The 5018-nt window shown below is 33.0% G+C and overlaps 1 non-coding gene across 1 annotated transcript; it reads right to left on the bottom strand.

Moving 5' to 3' along the window:
• Positions 1-1617: 1617 nt before the first annotated feature.
• On the bottom strand, positions 1618-1689 carry Trnae-uuc. Its single transcript has one exon. It is a non-coding gene; the product is annotated as a tRNA-Glu (tRNA).
• Between the last annotated feature and the right edge of the window lie 3329 nt (positions 1690-5018).

The following is a 5018-nucleotide window of genomic DNA, read 5'->3' as shown; positions in this document are numbered from 1 at the left end:
AACTGAAAGCGATAACTCTCTTTTATAAAAATAAACGTACAGTTCGTATTATGACCTCCATGGTCTTAAATCTGCGCAATTTCAAACAAATCCAACTCAAGTGTTGTGATGAAGTTATTTGTGTCCGATCATTGTTTGGTTTTAAATTGTTGTTATTTATGTTTTAACATATAAACATAGCCTTGTGGAAAGTTCTCCGGAGATAAAGTCGCCATGTTGTTTGAATATATTATTAATAATTAAGGAAGTGTTTTATCTATTTCCCATTGTAATAGTGATTGGGAGTGACAAGTTGAACTTAGTTAATTTAAAAGTCGGTTGGATATCCCACATTCCATTAATGCTTTGTTGACATGCACACTCTACAATTTGGATCTAATTGATGCAAATATTGGTATCTTACATTCGTATCTCTTTTTAACACTTTCGTTAGGTAGGTAGGTAAGTCGTTAGTGGCAGTTGTGTGTCTAACCTCTTCAACTCATAAAACTCATTATATTTGATTATCATAGAGTTTGTCACACTTTGTCCACCTTCTTTCTATCCCTTTCTTCTTTTGCAGTTGGTAATTAGTATCGAAACGAAAAAGATATCAGCAATGAACAAAAATGAAAACGCCTTTTACGTTGTTATAGCAAAAGTTTTCTCAGTGAGATCACTATTACATCAATCGCTACAATTGTGATCTATTTTGACATCAAGATTGTTTTATTGCAATCTCGATGTCTTGAATTTTACTAACTGTAGAAAGCTGTAGATACAGCTTGAAAAATAATAAATTAAATAATTTAAAATCCTAAATTAGATACATTGCAAGCGTTTACGACTCTACTTAAATCTTATCAAATTTCGATTAAACAAAGTTTAAAGTTTTATAATGTTTACTTAAAATGTAAGTATGTAATACAAACGTATTATTTAGCGCAATACAGAAATTGTAGTTTGTTTGTAAACTTTATATGGTATGTAACCAGTCGTCCATTTATAGACCACCAACGAGTTCTAATTCCTAACAAACAGGCTGTTCCACACACTATTGAATTTAGTGGTGATTGCCATGAAATTATGAACGAGTTTATGAACTTTAATTAAACCTTCAGGACCTACTTCACCAGGGTCATTGCAGATTGGATACTGCGTGCATTGAGCGAGTCATGTATTGCTCAAGAAGCTTAAAGGTAGAGCTGAATGAAATTCGAACGTCTTTTGTTTGATATATTATTATGCTATCGGCAAGAAGGTTGATAGGGGAGATTTGTAGGAATTGTTTGAGCAGAATCAAGACGTCATGAAATTGTTTTCATTGTAGTTATTTAGACTAAAATCAACAATGCTAACTCTACGTGGTATGTTAACGAGCATGGTTACTTGCAATCGTTTGTAACCTAATTTGTACCAAATATAAGAGAAAACAGTTTATTTAGAATAAAGTTCCAAAGCGTAACTTTTGCCTTGCTCAGAAGAAAAGCATTGTCACGTTGGACACTCCCAAACAACAAAAAAGACTTCATTTTTTATAAAAAGCAAAGATCCATTTTAGATGCATAAAAAGACGTAATTTCTGATTATAACAACGAGAAATGATTGCAAATTTCAGACGAGTAACAAAAAGGTACTTTCCCGTACCGGGAATCGAACCCGAGCCTCCTGGGTGAAAGCCAGGTATCCTAGCCACTAGACCATACGGGATTATACAAGAGTGACAAAATACGTGAACACATGTACGGCAGAATTTTTATAATAAAAATATAAGTTGCATCAACTATATCATCACAAGTACATCTTTTGTAATGACTAACAATTTTAATATTGTTTTATATTTTACCATGTACGAATGGTTTATACCACTGACATCTGTTATTTCAACAAGATACTAGTTGTGACAAAATAACATTGACTTTGTAGCTGTACTACTGCACACCGGCCTGTTGATAACTTTAGGCTTAATCAATAGATGGCAGTAGTGTATGGCTGAGGCTAAATGTGTAGGTACTTACACTACTTACATTATTTGTTTAAGTAAAAGTGCAATCGCACTTAAAAATATCCATAAATTTGGATATAACTATCCCAAAAAATATTTTTTATGTCTGTACCCATGATTAGTAATTATTCGTGCCACTAGATGTCGCTTGACATGTTTCGTCTTGTTACCTGTTTTGGAGCAACACAAATTCACTTGGACTTCAAAGCAAACAAATTACTGGGGTGACATATTTCTAAATTGATATACATAATATAGTAGACCAAAACACAATCTCGTTTTTGTAATGACTCTACATGACAACGTAACGCTCCGTAGCTTCGCGTTAAAAAAAAAAAAACAAGTTAATAAGTCAATGAATTACTAATTTTATTAAAAGAACGGAATTACGTTATTTTTCGATACGTGGCTTTATTAACTTGTAATTTTAATAAATGTAAATTATTCAAGAGCGCTTTTCATTTGGAATCACGGGAAAATGCTGCCGATAATGTGTAGCTAGTAGAGAGGGTAGAGATTGCCGCAGCAGTCAAATAGGGCAGGTAACTATGTTTGGCAAAGAAATACTATGAACAAAGTCAGGCGTACTAATGGGTATCATAAATTGTTAGCCATTAAAATATAGGTGTTCAATAAGTTTTAAGTAGGTGTCAGATCTTAAAGTAAATTTACCAAGAGTCAAAATGTAGAGAGACCTCACTAACTTTTCAAAAACAAAAGTTTCCAAGGATGTTTATTAGTTACTCTTTCATGCTCAAAAAGCTGATTTAATTTTGAATAGTTAGCCGCCATCTTAAATAAAAACAAAAGCTCTTTTACGCAAATAACACCGCGGGTGCAATAAGCACATCATTATTATTTTGTAAAAAAAAAACGACTCCTAAAAATCATTTAATCCGTGAGTCGGGTTTCATAAGCTCAACAACCCAGAATAAAATGCTTGTCCTACGCGGGGATGTCTTTCCAGTAGATATGAAACTTAACCCTGGACAATTACATTTTCTATATTTAGATGTATACATAATTCAAGTTTATATTAAGAGCGTATACGGAAGAACCTTACTGTTTATGCATAGGCTACAAGCTTATGGAATACACAATTATACATTTGTCATCAACTTAGTCATTAATTTATATGTCTTGACAACTCTATGAACATGTTAACCTGTACATTAAAAGCCGTAAGAATAGATCACTGTTTTAATGCGTCATATATCACATATGTTTATATTTTTCTTCATGTTTTCTCTGCTTTAAATTACTAAAATACGATAAACTAATAAAAAGGGAGACTTGTAGGTGATGAGATAGTGAAATAAATATAATACTTTCTTTCATGGTTAATGCAGACTAAAAAATTGTGCCAGTTCCAGTTTGGAACAGATTTATTGCTGATACAGGAAAAATAAAGAAAACATTAAAAATTGAGTAACACATTGGTACCTACATTACAATAATGAATACCCTTCGTAGAGCCGATTCATAATTATTTATTTAACAACAGTATATTCATATATCGGGATATCCCGACTAGTTACCGACCCACCCTTATTTAATACATAATTTTAATTAAATGAATACATAGTTTTCATATTTAACAAATTGAGCCTAGAAGACAATGGTAGTAGGTACATGTAAAGGAGAGCAATTCATAGAACATAAATTAGGATTCAAATAAAATGATTCATATACATATAACCGCTGAAAAATATAATTTATTCATTTAATTTAATTCAAGTTATGTTGATTGATTGTAGGTTGACTCATGTAAATGCCCCCATTCCCGTTTGACTCATAATAATTATCGTGTGAATTCTAAACTGAGGCCTCGAACCTCGATAATAGTCCATTCAGCCACGCAACCCTACCTGCGTAATGGTAAGAAATCTATATTTAACCATTTTGACAAACGACTGACGTCAATACTTCAAACCCCTCATGAAGAGCAAGAAATGACGTCATCGTCGTCAACATCACTGCTTTTTTTGTTGTCATTCTGTTTAGGTGGCCTATCGACTAATTTTGGTGTGATGGTGAAAGCCTGTCTGCACACTGCACAGCGTAAAGCGACAATCTCTTCTTGAACTACAATTGTAACGATTATATTGCTATCACAGGTTTGGATATCATCATGTGCTTCTACGTAGGTAACACCCTAACCAAACCTATCGATGCCAACCCTAACAATGTTCACAATCATTAATTAAGAGTCTTTGTTTAAAAGTTACGCAGGCAAAGAATTGGTGAGCGTTAGCATACTGAACTAAAATTTAAACTATTCCTAAAATGAGATGACCAACTTATATGGAATATTTTGAGATAATTTAATTCATGGTAACATTAACGTTGTTACATAGAAATATAGAATACAACATGGATCCGTGTACTTTGGACTGGATGATTAATAAATAATCTGTAGTGAATAATCCTTATGACTAACTGAATAATAGCGAATTTTGTGCTTCAGAACCTGTGGAAACTTTTAACCCACTTTCTGTACCTTAAATGGAATGAAATTGAATAAAAGTAAAGAGTTAAAAAACAAATTAAGTACTGTGTGCATATATTGATTTGTTGGCTAAAAGTCGCAAATAAAATTCAACGATTTAATAGGCAATACTTAAAAAGTTGCCATCCATTTACGACAAATGATAGTAATTATGGCTCAATTTTAAGTACAATAAGTAAAATTTCCGTCAAAATTCGCTATCTCAGTATATTAAATTGCTCAATTGCATAAACGTCTGAAAATCCCTATTGCTATGTGATACAGTTCTGAAAGCAAGACAACACTACAGTTTTCCAACTCCAATATTTTGACTTTTAGAGGTAATAGCAGTTCTTCTCGATCCACGAATGCTTGTCCTGTGTCTGGGTGGCTTTGTGCATGTGACTTGAATGTTTCTGAAATCCCCCGCGACAAAAGGATGAAATCCCTCTATGCGGGAGTCATATATATAAAAAAACCACGGGCTTCACCCCGGGAGTGCCAGCAGAAGTAAAAACTTCAATATTAACGTTGTGTATTTTTTAT

Source organism: Trichoplusia ni, chromosome 3 (genome assembly GCF_003590095.1).
Source record: "Trichoplusia ni isolate ovarian cell line Hi5 chromosome 3, tn1, whole genome shotgun sequence".
Taxonomy (NCBI): domain Eukaryota; kingdom Metazoa; phylum Arthropoda; class Insecta; order Lepidoptera; family Noctuidae; genus Trichoplusia; species Trichoplusia ni.
This window is presented reverse-complemented; position numbering and strand designations above follow the sequence as displayed.